This window comes from Chlorocebus sabaeus, chromosome 15, assembly GCF_047675955.1.
Source record: "Chlorocebus sabaeus isolate Y175 chromosome 15, mChlSab1.0.hap1, whole genome shotgun sequence".
Classification (NCBI taxonomy): domain Eukaryota; kingdom Metazoa; phylum Chordata; class Mammalia; order Primates; family Cercopithecidae; genus Chlorocebus; species Chlorocebus sabaeus.
The window spans coordinates 42,766,851-42,786,062 of NC_132918.1; the positions used below are offsets into that span (position 1 = coordinate 42,766,851).

The 19,212-nt window shown below is 35.0% G+C and overlaps 1 long non-coding RNA gene across 1 annotated transcript in view; it reads right to left on the minus strand.

Annotated features, from left to right (window-relative positions):
• The window catches only part of LOC119625773 (uncharacterized), an 81,965-nt gene extending 63,198 nt beyond the window's left edge, over positions 1–18,767 (minus strand). The window contains exons 1-2 of the long non-coding RNA XR_005241884.2: positions 18,740–18,767; positions 10,606–10,714 (exon numbers count right to left, since the gene is read on the minus strand). This is a non-coding gene — a long non-coding RNA (uncharacterized lncRNA). The remainder of the gene's footprint in view (positions 1–10,605; positions 10,715–18,739) is intronic.
• Between the last annotated feature and the right edge of the window lie 445 nt (positions 18,768–19,212).

The following is a 19,212-nucleotide window of genomic DNA, read 5'->3' on the forward strand; positions in this document are numbered from 1 at the left end:
AAAATAAAATAATAAAAACAAAAAAGAAAATTGTGATATATTTGCAACACAATAAGTTAAACTTTTTGCACAAAATAAACTATAGACAAAGTGAAAAACTAGTCATATACAGAGAGAAGACATTTGCAGCCCGTGTGAGTGACAAACAGAAGTATCAACTGCCAATGAAAATGTCGAAAGGCTACGAATAGGTAATTCACAGGAGAAAAAACTAAAAATGGCCAATAAATGAGCAAAAACATGATCAACTATATTAGTAATCAAGGGAAGCAAATTAAAACCAAAAAAGAACTTTTATACCTGTCGTTGGCAAAACTGAAAAATGATCTGACAATAATGAGTGTTAGAGAAACGGAAACTCTCAGATACTCCTGCCAGGAGTGTTAAATAGTTCAGATTCTCTGGAGATTAGTTTGGTATATAGTAAAGCTGATGTATCTCAGGACACAGAAATTTTACCCCTGGATGTTCCCCATGAAAAAAAATTCATATAAATTAGTAAGGAGAGTTGTAGTATAATTTAAAATCATAGAAAATGTAGCAGGTAAAATGTACATCAAATAGAAAACAGATAAATATTGTACATTCATCTAACAGACTAATACTTGGATTTCAAAATAAATAAAGTGTGTGTGTTAACATGGATAAATGTTTTCAAAAATCAAGTAAAAGAGTGAATTATAGAATGTGAAGAATTATACACCACTTATATGCATTTTAAATCCTTCGATGTGGTCCATAATTTTAAAATGTATTGTTATTACAAAATAAAAAATACCATGCAAAATAAGATGTTTTAAAGTATCATTAATTTGCTTTTAGATAAATGTCTTCATAGAATTTGAAATATATTTGAGTTGGCCTTTTAGAGTTACTATTTGTCAGTAAGGGAAATCAAATATTATTAATTAAATGAGATAAGGAAGAACACAAATATAATTAAATATAGAAATCTACAAATAACCCATGCTGAATTCTTCCAAATTATCTCTCACGAACCTTTGTCGGGATTGCTAAGTCATGATATAGCACGTTTTGTGTTTCTTTTTTACTTTATCTATTCACCATTCAGCAGGGAGGATAATTGACAGTGAAATGACCAAAACTTAGGAGATGGAGGGAGTAAGAGAGATCCTAAAAAATCCCCAGATAATTTACAAACTAGATAATCAATTCTTGACTAATCAGGATTTGACTCTAATAAATATCAATCACATAATGAAATTAAGTTAAACATGCAAAACTCCTCTAGGATTGCTCTTTTGAATTGATTTTACCTTTTTGAGTACCCAGGATCACTACTGCTGTCATTATCAGGACATAGGACAGGAACACAGCTATTATTTTCCTACCTTTCAGCTTTTCAACACAACAAATATATATTGGCATCCATTTCTATGATTTTAATTTGGGTACTTATTGCCCCCTTATTGGGGACTCAGGGCAATATAACTGTGGTTTTCCACACAAAACAAGGGTTAGGTATGTGTTTGGCCTCTTTTCTTTAGGATCCTAGAAAACTACCTTCTTATTTTTAACATTATCTTTTTCTGTCTTGAACTAAAAAAACACAGCAAAGTAAGTCACATCAACTATTTTTCATTACCTTTACCAATTATTTCATTAAGAAATTTTGGAATGAGTCATTTTAATCATTAAACATTATAAACAAGTTTTTCTATAGAAAGTAATCATGAATTCCAAGAAAAACAATTACCTATTATTACTGCCAAAGTTAAAACTATCTTCCTGCATAGAAGTGTGCATTTCTCAGGGGAGAATGAGTTTATATTGAGGTTGGTGTGGGACATTTAGAAGGAAGCAGCTGACATATTATTGCAGATTTATGCCTGATAATTACAGGGCACTGTACAGTTTTTTAAATGCTTTCATATTTGTTATGTCATTGGGTTCTTAAAATAATTCTGTAAGGTCACAAATGCAGTGTTTCTCATTTTACAGATGAGGAGATTGAAGTCTCAAATGGCTACGTGACTTGACAAGATCATCTAGCCAGTAGGTAGCAGGGCCCATTCAAATGTAGGTCTTCTGATTCTAATTGCAGGGCTCCTTTTATATGCTTGAATGCCCTATTTTATTACAGAAAGTCTAGCATTTTATACTCATTTTAAATATATATATCTTTGGTAGACTTCGCCATTACATTAAGAAAAGAAGAATTGAAGTATTATGGTACTCCTGAGTTTCAGAGGATGCTAGTAAAATAATGCATGTGGGAAAATCTAGTAGAAACTTAGCAGAAACTATATGTAGTACAAAAATATAATGTTTGTGAAAATATCTAATAGAAATCTAATAGAGATTCAATAAATATTTGGCAATAAATATGTTCCTTCAGAATTATCCTGGTGCAGGCAAGGCTTTCCTTGTGTGGCACTACCTTCTCACTCCAAGTTTTCATCATTCTCTTAGGAGGATTATACAAAAGTCCTAGTTTGGTGCGTGTGTTTGTCAATATTGGGGTTGGGGTGTAGACCAGGGACCTAGATGGAATCTCAAAGAACAGGTAAGCATTTGGCCAAATTGGGTCATTCCCAGAAATGAGCTGACTTTGGATTTCAGACTGCCCTGGCTTGTATCTTTCTCTCAGGGACACACGGTGGGAGGTGCTTGCTCTGGCACTTTCATATTCCCATGCTCCTTGCATGATTACCAACTCTACACTTGTTCTTCTGTGCCTGGCATCTTTTGATCTAGTCATTGGGAATGGTTAAAACTATAAGTAGTTCAATCTGTTTAGATAGTTGCATCAATGAATTTTGAGCATAGTAACAACTGATAACAATGAAGGACATTTAATGCTTACTGTGTAGCAGGCACTATTCTAAGCAATGTATGCATATAAACTCACATAAGCCATACAACAATCTTATTTTATCTTTGAGGAAACTGAGGCATGGAAAGATTAAATAACTTGCTCAAATTATTTGATCATCAATGTACAAAGCTGGCGTTTGAACTCAAAGTGTCTGGCTCAAGAGTGCATTTTTAACCATTTATCCATACTTCTTTCAATAATATGGCTTAACTATGCTGTATCCTTCAAGTATAACTGCTATGGATGATAGTGGAGGGTAAAAGATTCTTTTAGAATAAACAAAAAAGAGTCTGTGAGTATAGAATGGGGAAAGCATATCAGTTAATATCTCAACATAGTGTCTCCCTGCATTAGTCCAGTCTCAGGCTAATAAAGACATACCTGAGACTGGGTAATTTATAAAAGAAAGACATTTAATTGGATCACAGTTCAGCATGGGTGGGGAGGCCCCAGAAGACTTACAATCATGGTGGAAGGGAAAACAAACACGTCTTTCTTCACATGGCAGCAGGAAAGAGAAGAATTAGTGCCCAGAGAAGGAGGAAGCCCCTTTTAAAAGTATCAGATCTTGTGAGAACTCACTCACTATCACCAGAAAAGGATAGGAGAAACCATCCCATGATTCAATTATCTCCACCTGGTCCCTTCCTCGACACGTGCAGATTAAGGAAACTACGATTCAAGATGAGATTTGGGTGAAGACAGAGCCAAACCATATCACTCCCCACAAATGTATATTAGCACTAAATATAATGGACCATATAGAGAGTAATATCTCATATTATATAGGATATCCTTACTAGTTTATTGAACAGATAAATACAGTTTTTTTTTTTTTTTTTTCCAGATTGTCATTTTTAAGAGCCTTGTATTCAAACTACATCTGTGAATTTTCCATCTTGGAGTATTTGAAGAACAAAATCTTTAATTTAATAATGGCAAAATCAACTAACAAATTTTAGAAAAATAGTCCCATCTTAGTTTATTTAATTTGAGTTGTATATTAGCTCATGTGAGTGCCCAAAGTCAGAGCACAGCTATTTATTTATTTATTTATTTATTTACTTATTTTCTTGTGATATCCCTTGCAGCAATTTAGTAACATTATATTTGGGGTAGGGTAAATATTCAATTAACTGTGGTTTTCTCTGTTAAACATTTTCCTATTTTTCAAATGTTAACTTGCAATGATGTTTGTAATTGAGATGTCCTTTCTCAGCTAAATTTTGAGTTCTCGGTTGAATTTTGTATGATACTCATGTGATAGGCTATGAATTTAAAAGCATCCTAGAGATGGCACATAAATCAATTTGGTAATAGTCTATTGCTTTGGGGATAATTACATTACTGTTTTAGTGTCAAGAGTTGCCCTGATGAACAAGACCTATCTCAGGCGTCTATATATTTCAAGCATTAGTGAATGAATGGCACAGTGCAGAGTGTAAATTAAAAATGGATGAACTGGTTGCACCAAATTAGTATTCTACTTTTACTACCCTGTCATATGAAATACTATTTTATAATTCAGAGTCACTCTTCAGAACACTTTTCCTTGTCATTCTTGTTTCTCACTTTTATTCCTTTAAATGAGTACTAAATATAGATTTTTTTTTTTTTTGAGAGGGAGTCTCTCGCTCTGTCGCTCAGGCTGGAGTGCAGTGGCCGGATCTCAGCTCACTGCAAGCTCCGCCTCCCGGGTTCCCACCATTCTCTTGCCTCAGCCTCCTGAGTAGCTGGGACAACAGGCGCCCGCCACCTTGCCCGGCTAGGTTTTTTTTTTTTTTTTTTTTTTTTTTTCCTAGTAGAGACGGGGCGATAATTGAATCATGGAGATAATTGAATCATGGGATGGTTTCTCCTATCCTTTTCTGGTGATAGTGAGTGAGTTCTCACAAGATCTGATACTTTTAAAAGGGGCTTCCTCCTTCTCTGGGCACTAATTCTTCTCTTTCCTGCTGCCATGTGAAGAAAGATGTGTTTGTTTTCCCTTCCACCATGATTGTAAGTCTTCTGGGGCCTCCCCACCCATGCTGAACTGTGATCCAATTAAATGTCTTTCTTTTATAAATTACCCAGTCTCAGGTATGTTTTTATTAGCCTATTTTTTAGTAGAGACGGGGTTTCACCGTGTGAGCCAGGATGGTCTCTATCTCCTGACCTCGTGATCCGCCCATCTCGGCCTCCCAAAGTGCTGGGATTACAGGCTTGAGCCACCGCGCCTGGCCTAATTTTTTTTTTTTTTTTTTTTCCTATAGCATACCCCCTGAGGTCATTTTTATGTGTTATTTGCCTTTTCAAGACGTCCAACTTGTTGATATTTTAAAATTATTTCTTCTTTTTTTTCCCACTTTACATTTACTCATTATTGCTGGGCAAGGGATTCTAGTAATTGTAGTTTAGATGGTGAGGATAAACAAATTTTCCAATGCACTCCTGAGTAAATGCAATTTGAAGTTTAATACAGTTTTTTAAATCATGTGTCTATCTCGAATTATGTCATTAATTTTGAATTATTTCTTAAGTATTTTCTACGGCTTTTACTGATTTACCAGACCATTCTATAGCTTATTAAATTAGATCATAACTTAAGTTTCAAACACTTTCAGAATATTGGATTTACTTATTGAATATTACTTCATTTTTCTTCCAATCTTATAATCACAGAGCATTAAAACATGTCCCAACCTTGATGGTCTTATGAACATAATGAGAACCTTGTATATCAGTTAGACCTCTTAGTTGCAAGCACCAGAATCTACACTGGCAGATTTAAACAAAAACCAATAGTTTATTAAAAAATATTAGGTTGCTTCAGAATGGCTAGAAAGATGAAGATTTAAAACTAATTGCCAGGAGCAATGCTCATAGCCAGGCTGTCATGGCCTGATGAAGGAACCTCCCTGGTGCCATAGCCACCACAGAGAAGCAAAGGCCAGGTATGTGATTCTTCTGAAACTATGACTACCACAGCATGGATGTCACTTCTTTTCTAGGAACGCTACTTTGCAGGACACTTTTGTTCCAACTACACCAATAAAATAGAAAGTCTGTGTTGTGTCTGGCATCATGTTGATAACATCAAAAATAGTCTTTGGGTTATTCTGACTGGTGTAGCTGGGGTCATATTTCTGGGCAGTAATTGCTGGAGAATCAGAGAATTTCGGCTCTGCTTTCTATACTGGGGAGAAGGCACTCAATGTGAGAATTTTCCCACATCTAGAAAGACTATTCAAAATATGAATGGCAGGTATGAATATGATCAGTTTACATAAAGGTATACGGTAGAATAAAGTATGTAACTATAATTATTTTTCCTCTTACTTAAATGAATTAAATATGTGATAATCATAAGTTATCCAAAACATAAATTTGAAAGCAAGTTGTAACTTAGATAACATGTTATTGTCAACCTGTAAAGCATGGCTTAGTTAATTAAAAAATTCCCATAATTTTAAGTTAGCCTCTATAGTAAAAGAAATATGCTTATGTTTAAAATAAAAGGATGTATCAGAGACTAACACTTTCTGATAACTTGGATTTACTAGAAAAACCATGTGGTCTGAAAAATCATGATAATATGGTGAATGGCTACCAATAATGCTGACTTAAAAATAGTGATATAGTTTTATTACATATCTGAACTTTAGGCCATTTATTTCAACATAAACTCAATTCTTATAGGATTATTCATATTTAAAGCATTTTAAACTTTATTCAGTATTCACCCTGGGCTCATATTTCATGAACAGGTACATAGTAGAAAAGTAATGAGATAAACTTTGATGCCTACATTATTATTTTAAAAATTGTAACATGAATGAGAACCGCTTCTGGGGGTTTCTGAACATTGAATGAAATAAAATCTCCTCTATCTTAAGAGAGTTATGTCATATTGGGACATTCAATACAATGTATTTGAGGCAGGACTGGAGGCACTTCCATGAAAGAAACAATTATAGTTAAAATCCCAAAGGATGGGCTGATGCCCTAATGGGTCCTTTTTTATATCACTAATTGCAGCAGTTTTGTGGGTGAAAGGAACAACACACAAAGCAGCAAGAAGGAAAACTTGAAGTACTTATGTTTTTAAAAACATCATTTAATAAATTATAAGAAGACTTAAAGGAAGTCAAACAACTGAGTGGGAAAATGTGGGTTTATTCCCCAGATACTCCTTAAAAGATGGGAAGGAGAAGAAGCTGAATATAGACTGTGGATAAAATATTTACAAAATAAACCCCACAGGAAATAATAATTGAATATTTTATATTTTGACTTATTCAACTTTTATGATTTAATTTTTTTTCTTCATTGAGTTTAATTAAGCTTTCCCCAGGGTCACAGCCTTGAAAAACTTAAAAAGATAAGACTTTTGTTTACCAGTCAGGTTTTTCACAGTTCTCTTTAAACTGAAGTATCTATTTTGTTAAAATTGTTTTACAAGGGCTGCTGTTCAGCATTTTTAAGGTGTCAGTCACTCCACTAGAAAAAAAAATCCTTAATAGTTTGCCAAAGGCAATGCCTTTTGCACTGAATTTTTAAAAGTTTTCTGTGCTATGCTATTTTTATCTTATCAAATATTTAATAACATCTTCAATACCTATATATAGAAATATATATAATATTCTTATAAATATTTTCCATTGCAAGGTAATTAAGTTTATGTGCTTAATATAGGAAATGTATTATGGGACAGTATTCGAACTATTTATTCACTCATTTGTTTACTCTATTATTGTTTAATTTATTCATCTGTATATTCATTCATTCATTCATTCAAATACAACCTGCCACATACCACTTATAATGCTAGGAGATGCTAGTGAAAGACAGACAGAAAGAAAGAGACAAAGAAAGAAAGGATTAAAAGGAAATAAAGAAAGGAAAAGGAAAGAAAGAAAGAAGAAAGAAAGAAAGAAAGAAAGAAAGAAAGAAAGAAAGAAAGAAAGAAAGAGCAGATTAAAAAAAGAACACAAAAAGCAAAAAACAAAAAGCAAAATGGTGCTAGAGCTTTCACCGTAGAATGGAGTTAACTCCTTTCTGCTTCCACATGGCATGGTGGAATGGGCTTTACAGTGTGAACAGGTTTTAGAATTTTTAAAGGCTGATTTGTGATTGGATCTGGGTTTGATATGAGTACAAAGGGAGAAGTGGAGCCAAAGGACACCGTGCTTCAACTCTTCCAATCTCTTCCCCCTTCTTTTCACCACATCCAAAATTCTAGGTATAGAAAGTCAGTGACTGTCTCAGGCCATTTTTGTTTTCACTGGGAAGAAATGTAGCTATGATGGGATACAGCAGAGTAGGTAAAAAAAGAAACTTGCTAATTTTAAATAATATAGGTCATAATTATACCATCTGTATAAGAAACTATAATAATTTATTTGAAACCAAGTGCATGGATGAAAAGGAGATTATTGAAAGGTCAGCAGTTAAGGGTTTACTTCATTTCCTTGTTAGGAAAAATCACTTCCACCAAGAACAATATCTTCCTTGTCACCTTGGTGACGTCCAAAATTGTGTTAAAAAAAGGTGATATCTACATTTATTTTAATGATACTGATGAATTTTATTATCAATAACTGGAGTGATAAAAACTGGCTTTTGAAAAATGAGTCATAGAGACATTGATAGAAATAAGATCTAGCTATGCTGAGCAATTTAAACATCATAATTCTACAAGTTATATAAATAATTTGGGTGTTTCTTTTTTAAAACTTTTATGTTAGGTTCAGGGATACATGTGTAGGTTTGTTATACAGGGGAGTTGCTGCACAGATTATTTCATCACCCAGGTACTAAGCCTGGTACCCCATAGTTATTTTTTCTGCTCCTTTCCCTCCTCCTACTCTCCACCCTCAAGGAGGCCCCAGTGTCTATTGTTCCCTTGTGTTCATGAGTTTTCATCTTTTAGCTCCTACTTTGGATTTTTCTATATGCACAAAACATCAAGTAATAAGAAATTTGCTTAATTCAACTGGATTGATTTTTTTTAACTGAGCTGACTACATAGTTTTTTTCTTTTATAACTTCTGTGAGAAACTCAGGGCCTTCCTACGTGGAGTCAAAAGTCTTGAATATACAGAAATAGAATTCTGTTTTCTGTGTAGTTTAAAATATCTATTAAACACTTCTATTTATTACATCTCCGGCATCTTTTTTCTGAATATTCATCTAACTAATAGTTACTAACTAGGAGTTCCATTTAAGATTGTGTGCCATTTACTGAAGGGGCCACAGCAGTGATGAGAAAGGTAACTTAGTGATGCCTTCACGATTATTCATATATATTCATGTATCTGACTAAATAATTCCAATTTGGTTATATGTTTGTTGTTTTAGAGACAGTCCAAAGTATATTTGCTTTTGGTGAATGCTGGTATTTTTTCCCGATGAAATGACGTATAAAGAAGTAGCATAAGAAAGTAGCATTGGCAGGAGCAAGTGGCAAGCTTTGATGGTTTAGCAATCAAAAAGTTATCTACTGTGCAGATATTTTATACATATACATAATATGTACACAAATACATATACACAAACTTGTGTATATATTTTTGGGCATATGTATTTTCAAAACATTTTTAAAACTGTTATCTTGACTTTTTTTTTTTTTTTTACCACCAATACATGGTAGGAAATGCTAAATGTTCACAGCAAGCTGCTTATTTTGTTTTCCTTTATTTGGATGAAATGCCTTCAGACTAATCCATATTCTCACTCCCACCCCATCCATGAATGTCTTCTTATTAAAAAAAAGAAACAACAACAAGAAATTAACTGTTAAAAGTGTACACAATAATTTCTGAACAAAGGCAATTCCCTGGGAAAAGGTAAGTTTTAACACACTGAAGTTGTAAGATTTATCACAAGAGTTATTCATCTTTTACACACACACACTAAACATGCACATATACAGAAAATACTTGTATGTGAAATATACATATATTGCACACAAGCATTTGCTATTTTTCTCCTGACATGCCTGACATATCTTGTAACTTTTTCAATGGACTCTGAAAATAAACAACTGTAGATAAAACAACATAGAAGACTTGAGACTTGATTTCTTTTTTTTTTTTTACTTGTGAGACAGGCAGCCTTTCTCTATGGAAGCTGTTCTAAGGTCTTACACTGTAGTTCTGTTGAAAAATTGCACTGGCTTGCCAAATATCTTAATGACTTTTCTCTCAGCAGTTGGTAATGGTGAAATGTTATTCTAGTAACCATAATGTCTCTCATAAAACAATTGCATACAATATGTACTGTACTTCTATTTTAGTGAGCTCTTCTGTCAGAATAGCAGTGCCAGTAACCATTTAGCATTTCATAGCAAACTGCTTACCAGTCCTTCAAGTGTAATATTGCAGAAAGAGTGAAGAAATGCGTGATTAAAAACATTCACTGAGAGTGGACCATTTAACGCAACCCGACACTGCAAAATAAACCAGCCTTCACATATGTAGGCGCTCATCATATAAATGACAGTTCTATGTGGTCATTTAATTTTACGATCTCAATTCTCGCATATATTGCTCACATAAATATAGTGTTCTCCTGCAGGGAGGTCTGCTGGGTGTTATAAAATCAGTGAGACCTCAATGGGTTCAAATGGACATCTTTTATAATTATTGCTATAAAATTTCTTGACAATGCATTTTGTTGTCCAATGGCTAAAGAAAATGATTTTCCAAAAGAATGGGTTTCAACAAAGCCTGGGAATTTGTTCCTGTATTCACCCATATTCAAATTACCTTAGTTACACTCACCTATTGGAGGCTTTCCAGTTCTTCACAATAAGTTCTTAAAATGTGGCTTTCAGTTAGAAGCAGGCCAGGTTTGAATTGTTTTCTGGTTTGATGAGGCAATGTGGATTATCTAGAGGGAAGGATTAATTTGCTGTTAGTTGCAGTTAAAATCTATTTACAGAGAATACTTTCATGCACTTGGACAGATAAAGAAAGATAGGGAAAAAAGTTCCATAAACGAAGGATTAAATATGATTTGAACAGAAAACACAGCAACTTTGAAAAATTGTACCCAAAGCACCATGTATTATTTGAAGAATTGTATTACTCTTTCTGACTTTTTCAGGGTCATATATTTGGCATTATGGAGAATTTAATGTGGTAGATTTTCCCTACCATGTATTGGGACATTTTAATTACCTTTTAGTTTTTATATTTTCTCTAGGATAATAAGTTTGATTAGTATTGTTGCCATGTGTGCCAAGTGTTTAGTGGCACACTAATTGGATTTGGGTATTTGTGTCCTATGGTTATCCTGTAACTACTATAGCAACATATTTTTTACATTGTCCATTTAGAAATGCAATAAAATATTTGCTATTTAGTGTCGAAAAGAAAATGAATGTTAAATACATTTTCAAGTGTTAAAATATTAATGTGTAATCACATTTGTTGAAGTAGAAAGAAGGAAAGTGAACTATGGGCCATCGCTTAGCTCTGTGGTGAAAGTAACAGTGCAGAGTGTGGCATAGATGGGGAGAGCAGGTCCTGAGGGCATTCGAGCTCTTGGATTATTTGTCCCTAGTTCATTTCTATCATCTCCTGTAGGGATCATTTGTCCTTTGCCTCTGCTGCTTTTGGTGCTAATCTAGCAGAAGCATCAATGTTAGGATGGAGATTTAGCTTTCTCCCACTCTTGATTTTGCAGTTTGATCATGGCTTCACCTCCATATGCAGGAATGAGTATGTAACATAAGTTTAGGCCAAAAAGGGAATTACATTCTGCACGTCACAGTGATTGGTTTGGAGAGCACACGTGACTTAGTTCAGTTACCTCATAGTGGGTTTCAGAACTTTTATATACACCACTAGAAAACAATAACAACAAAGTCTGCTCTGCAAGTTGATCTGGGAGAAGTTGGGAGGAGGGGAAGCTCCATTCCCCTCATCTTACCACCCAATGGGGCTTGAGATTGAGACTTTCACACAGAAGAGAACAGTGAAAAACTGGAGATAATGAGAGACCAGATTATGAATCAGCACTTGGACTCTTCATTTAAGTTTCACCTAAAGCTAAATCTAGCCCAGAAAGTTTTAGCTAAAGTTGAGTTTCCTGAATTTGAGAGAGCCTTAAGTAATTCACATGTCCCTTACCTTAATTTTCTTATGAGATCAGTAGCCATCACCTTTTACTGCCTAAAGTAGTTCAGTTCAGTTTTCGATACTTGTAACCAAACTAATACTAATAAACTGTTCTTTGCTGATGGCAGATTCAATATTTTGATCTCTGCTTCTCCTGTGTCTAAGCAATCAACTCATTCTTTCATTCCATTAATACAGTTGTACAGATACAATTGATATTGAGTGTCTTCTATGTGATAGATACTATTGATGCAACAATAAAAAGCACATAGTCTCTGTCTTCTTAAAGTAGAGAGTCTCATAATAGAGAAGATTATTAAAGAAGCAGTTACAATGAGAGGAAAAATACAAAAAGTTTTTAAAAGAACTTAAAAGAACATCAAGCCCTTAAATGCTGGGTCACAAAAAGTCTCCTGGATGAGGGAGCATCAAACCTGAGGCCTGAGAGATAAGTAAAACCAGAAAGGCTGAGGCAAGGCAAGGAGACAGAGTTGAAAAGTCTACATTCCAAAGAAAACATAAATTAAGTAACTGAGAAGACATACAGAAGGGCTTGATAAAGGGAAATAGCAAAGGAGGTGGTTTAGGAGTGGGAAGAGACAGGATTAAAGGTAAACAGGCATGGGATAAACTAGTCCATGAAGGGCCTGGGAAACAAAGGAATTTGGACTTTATCTTAAAAACAGTAAAAAGACAATCAGGTTTTAAGTAGGGAGATGGAATGATCAGGTTTTGATGTGTCTAATCCAGATTAAGGTAATCAGATACCTTATTCAAAAAGATTATTATAATAAGAGAAGGCAGACTATTTCAATAAGAGCAGAGAGATTATTGCAATAAGAAAGATGCTCCAACAATGACATCTGCAAATGTTTCAAAGTTCAGGCAGAAAAAAACACTTTTCTTTTTTTCTTTCTTTTTTTTTTTTTTTTTTTTTTTTTTTTTTTTTTTTTTTGAGACAGAGTGTCACTCTGTCACCCAGGCTGGAGTGCACCGGTTCACGCCATTCTCCTGCCTAAGCCTCCCAAGTAGCTGGGACTGCAGGTGCCCGCCACCATGCCTGGATAATTTTGTGTGTGTGTGTGTGTGTTTTTGTTTGTTTGTTTTTTTGGTATTTTTAGTAGAGTCAGGGTTTCACCATGTTAACCAGGATGGTCTTGATCTCCTGACCTCATGATCTGCCCTCCTTGGCCTCCCAAAGTGCTGGGATTACAGGAATGAGCCACCGTGCCCAGCAAAAAACACTTTTCTTTTATACAGGGTAGTGAACAAGGCTAGAAAAAAAACAGGTGTCCGAAAATGAGATGAATGGATGGAAAGGGCATGATTGGATAGCAGACGAGAGAATGTTTTACCCTGAGGTCAGTCTACTACTGGGAGGGACGATTACGGACAGTTTCTGTGCTGGCTTATGCTAATGAAGGGTCAAAACTTATGGACCTGCAGGAAGGAGAGAAGCTTAACTAGAGATGTTAGGAAGCATTTTGTTCAGATTAGTAAGTACAAAAATTTCAACTAATCACATATGAGGAAAAGAATGGGAATTTGAAGACTAAATATCTGTGTGTCCTATTGTCATAGGTAAACAAATGGAGCAGCTGTGAGTTGTGCCTAAGTTACATGGGAAAGGGTAATTCTTTGCAGTAAACTAAATTCTGGAATACAAAAGCGTGGGAGGGCTCCTTAATTGTTTCTATTTTCTAGGAGCACAGGGCTCAGGTAAACTTTAACATGGTCATGTTTCAGAAACATTTTGATTTACCACGGAAAAGATTTTGAAAGGGCATGAGGCCAAAGAAGAAAGTGTGCAGTAATTCAAGTGCAGTTACTCTGTATCAAGGTAAAGACACTATGGTCATAAAGCAGCAGCAGATTACAAAGGTTTTAAAAATATTAAAAAAAAAAAACAAAACAAAACAGATTTTAGTGCTTGATTGGACCTGGAATGTGAGCAAAACATTTAAGTCACGAGTGTGTCAAGAAGTTAATTCTTTAGCTGAAATTTTCCCTCTTAAATTCCCCCAATGGCCTCTTTTTGATTATCAGTCTGCAAGAGGTCCTCCAAATCACTGCTTTCCAAAGATGTTTTAATCTTTCAAGGACTCAGGTTTCCTCTGTTGTGGCTCCTTTCTCCCATATCCTCTGTCCTCAATAGCTTTAGCCTTATGTCTTGTCTTTACATATTAACAAAAAATAGACTGTAATATCTCTTGTTTTAATCAATGTCTGGTCTCCAAAAGCAACTATTATGGAGTATATCCCTTAACCCAATATCTCTTTCAGACTCAAAATGGAGTTTAACATGATTACTACCAATCTTATGTAACTAAGTTTTACCGATCCTTGCCTGGTTTTTGGCTGTTAAAAATTTTATTTGCTATGCACTGAACAGGTGTTTTAAGGCCAATGTCTGGTCTCCAAAAGCAACTATTATGGAGTATATCCCTTAACCCGATATCTCCTTCAGACTCAAAAACGGGGTTTAACATGATTACTACCAGTCTTATGTAACTAAGTTTTAGCGACCCTTGCCTGGTTTTTGGCTGCTAAAAAATTTGTTTGCTATGCACTGAACAGGTGTCTTAAGGTTGCCTTTAGTAATATAATTTCTTTGAACTTTTCTGAAGTGTAGCATAGATATATAAAAGTACACAGATCTAGAGTGTATAGATCAATGACTTTGCAGAAAGAGTGCACACATGTAACCAGCATCTAGAAAAAAAAAAAAGAACCAGTACCCCAGAAACCCCACACTGTGTCTACTTTTTAAAATACAACATCCTATATTGATCTCTAACACATACATTAATTTTACCTATTTTTAAATTTTATATAAATCAAATAAGATACTATGCAACCTTTTGTGAATGGCTTTTCTCTTATTATTTGTGAGATTTACCTATATTGTTACTTACAGTAACCTATTCTCATTGCTATGTTGTATTCCATTGTTTGAATACATTAAACTTATTTGGTTATTGCCATTAAGAGGCATTTGGATACTTTTTAGTTACGGATACATGGTTAGTGCTATTATAAGAATTATTGTACATGAGTAAATTTGGGGGAACTAATTTAATTTGAAGGAGAATTTGTCACTGAATTCCTTTCTAAGCCTTAAATATATGGTAAACAATTATTTAACCACTTTGGAGCTTCTTATACATTCTAGTTTGTAGTTATAATCCTAACAGTTATTTAAATGTAGTTCTTTACCTATGTGACTATGTATGTCTTTACATGTCTGTGGATTTTAACTATGATTTTCCATTGGTTTCTCAGGTGGAATTCATTCTTAAATTTTGTTTTTAAGAGGACTCAGGAAAAATATTTACCTCAGTTTACACAAGTTAAAAAGGTCTTAAAAGTTCTTTGAAAACAACTTGCCTACTTCTAAAATATTGATAACATCCTTCTTATTTTTTTGTTTTGCTTTACTCAAATGCCTCATTGAGTGTTACTGCAGCAATGTGAAGCAAACCTACTGTCACCTTCTCATAGAAAATTGGATACCTTTCCTGACTGCCTTTTGTGAACTGAATTATGTCCACTTCAAAATTCATATGTTAAAGCTCTAACCCACAATGTCATTGTTAAGGAGGAAATGAAGGTTAAATGAGGTCATATAGGTGGAGCCCTTAATTCAATAAGGCGGTGTCCTTATAAGAAGAAAACACCAAGGATGCATACTCACAGAATACAGCCCTCAGGAAGACACAGAGAGAAGATGGCCATCAGCAAGCCGAGGAGAGAGGTATCAGGAGAAACCAAACCTGCTGACACTTTGATCTTAGACTTCCAGCCTCCATACTATGAGACACATTTCTGTTAGTTAAGTCACATAGTCTGTGGTATTTTGCTATTGCAACCCTAGCAAACTAATACACAGTCTTTCCCATGACTTTTTTTTTTTTTTTTTTTTTTTTTTTTGGACAAAATCCAGATCCTGCACAACCGTTTCATGACTTTTGATTTCAGGGTATGTCTTGGTGTTAATACTTCTATATCAAATTTTTCTGAGATCTACTTTTTTTTTAAAATAGACAAATGTAATTATTATTATTTTCAGAAAAATTGCCTTCTATGTTATCTTGAAATATTTTTGTCCTTTCTCCAATGTAAAAATAATATGCAGCCCTAAAAAAAGAATGAAATTATGTCCTTTGCAGCAACATGGATGCAGCTGGAGGCCATTATCCTAAGTGAATTAATGCAGAAACAGAAAAGCAAATATCATATGTTCTCACTGACAAGGAGATGCTAAACCTTGGGTACTCATAGACATAAAGATGGCAACAATAGACACTGGGGACTACTACAGCAAGGGTGGAGGGAGGGGGGCAAGGACTATAAAACTATCAAGTACTGTGCTTACCACCTGAAGAATGGAATCATTCGTACCCCAAACCTCAGCATCACACATTATACCCACATAACAAACCTGTACATGTACCCCCTGAATCTAAAATAAAAGGTGAAAGTATTTTAAAAGATTACATCTACAAGTGATCACCTTTGTCTGCTTCCAGTAATGTTATCTCAAATATTTGCTAATGTCACCCTTTTTTATCCTTACAGATCCTTTTTGTTTGTTTGTTTGTTTCATCTTACATGTGTACTTCAACAGGTGCATCCTTTCCGACTTAGCTTCAGGGTGATGGTAAGATCTGTATTTGAGGTTAGGGTATGAGGACTACTTTTTAGAACCTGAGCCTAGAGCAGATGCTACAAATGCTACAAACCAGCTTTATAGACTAGAAGAACATTAGTCTCCAGAAAGAAACACTTTGCGTGTATAGGTCCCCAAAAAATATCATGAATGAGGAGTGATTAATAGTGAGTTTTCTATCCAGGCACTATCTCATAGGGTCTAATTCACAGTATTGTTTTATGTCCAACATATTGGTTGCTAGTAACACAGAAAAATGCTTTATAAGGAATTTTAGAAGCATATTATGTCAATGATTAATGCCAATAATTTCTACTTTATCAACAATTATCCAAATCATTAATTTTCCTGATTTGACAAAAGAATAAGATGCAAAGCAGATATCTAACTATAACATGCATTTTCTTCCATAAAATAACTCTCCTATTATGAACACATTTAATATTTCTCTTTGTTTAGATCCTTTCAATAAAGAATATGTTAACCTCTTCTCTTAATATGTCTTTAAATTTCTTTAAATACTGAAAATTAACTCATATAATTAATATAACATTTTGATTCATTTTGATTCATTCATTATACTTAATAGTCCAATTAATAGAAAAATATTTTTTAATTTCTCTAAGAAAAACAAAACCTTTTCTGATCCATATCTTTCAATTACCTTTTATGTGGATTGATAGTCCTCCTAATGCTTCCTCAAGACTTTCTCCAGTTGGCTTCCCCAGAAACAGATCCCAAGACAAGGATTTGAGTAAAATTATTTTGTTTGACATATTATTCAAGAAAACATTGGTAGGAGAGTAGGAAAGTGAGTCAGCAAGGGGAAGAAAAAAAATGAATGTGCATTAGTGAGCAGATAACTGCTTTTGTCTACTAAAGTTCAATCCTGATGGGGGCCTCTGAAAGACTGTAATTCATCCCTGAGAGTTGCCCCAGCAGAGGGACTAGAAAGCTGGGACATTTATCCTTCAACTCTGATCCATCATTGGTTGAGGAATGTTCTTGAGAGAATTGATTCTCCAGCACCCCAGCGTTTCCCATATTGTGGCTGAGTATGTTCCTCAAAACTGTTAATGGCTTTGGAGTGTTGCCTTAAGAAGTTGACTGAGAGCGTAAGTGCCAAGGGGAAACTGGCAGTACCATGACAGGGTCTACCGTGGTCCATCCTTTGTGTCCTTTTGATTCACTTATGCTCCACTTTAATTTCACTATGTTTGGTCATTGACTCTTCAAGATGAATGTCCAGTTATTTCTTTTTCTTCCTCTCTCACTCTTGTTTTTAAATTCTCTCACAGGTCTGGATACTTGTTGTTTCAAAAATTAAAAATTCTTAAAAATAATAGGAAACAAACATAAAAGTGAAGTTGTGGTTTTGCCTACATCTTCAGTCAGCCCCTAGGCCAGAATTTGTAAACTCTGTTAATTATCTCACTCCTTTACAACCCAATCTTTATTTCTCTCACCCTCAGATAGCACTTCTACTAGTCTAGGTTGCTTGACCAATGGGTAAACCAGGTCTTCATCCCTTAGGAGTCTAAGCCTCTAAACATATACCTTTACTTTTTTGTTGTTTTATTTATTTATTTTTTTGAGATGGCGGAGTCTTGCCTTGTTGCCCAGTGGAGTGCAATGATGTGATCTCTCAGCTTCCTGCAACCTCCGCCTCCTGGATTCAAATGATTATCCTGCCTCAGCCTCCCATGTAGCTGGGATTACAGGCTCCTGCCACTATGCCCAGCTAATTTTTGTAATTTTAGTAGAGACGGGGTTTCACCATGTTAGCCAGGCTGGTCTCGAACTCCTGACTTCGTGATCTGCCCGCTGTGGCCTCCCACCAGCCATGAGCCACCACGCCCAGCCCAAACATATACCTTCTTGACTCCTTTATGAGGTATCAATCCATATTTTTCATGATAATCAGGATCAATTACATTGCCTGTACAGTACAATGTTTGTCTGCTGGTCTACTAGCATCGGAAACTAAAATGGCCAGGTGATATCCTGAGCTTTATATTTACTAAAATCCAGACTGCATCTCCTGAAAGAAACATTCCTATTCTGGGAACTAGATCTTCTAATGTAGTAGTATCTAAAATTTTAGGAACAGAGAGCTCACCTTACCCAAAATGGTCACAAGGAGTGATAGTAAGAGGGACCACTACTATGTTAACTCTTTGGTTTTCTTTCTTTCTTTTTTTCTTTTTTTTCTGCCCTATACGATCTGCAGAATTCGACACCCTTTGGTTTTCAGATCATTGCATTCTAATTACCTGGGACACAGCATCATATAATGGCCAGTAGTTGGAATTTTACCTCACATTTTGAAAGATGGTGCCCCAACCTTGCAGTTGCCCAAGCTGAGACTTTAAGAGGCTACCATGATGTGGTATATGGTTGAATTAGTACATCCTGTGGTTACTTGCTCATTTCTCCACTCTTAATCCAAGGCTATCTCATTGGGAATCTAATGCCTTTTATGCCTTTTACTCAGATATGGTGTTAAAAAGACAGAGAAGGCAAACCTATAGCCAAACACACATCTGTCCTAGTAAGGTTGAAACACTAGTTGGACTAATAAGACCACATTTGTACTG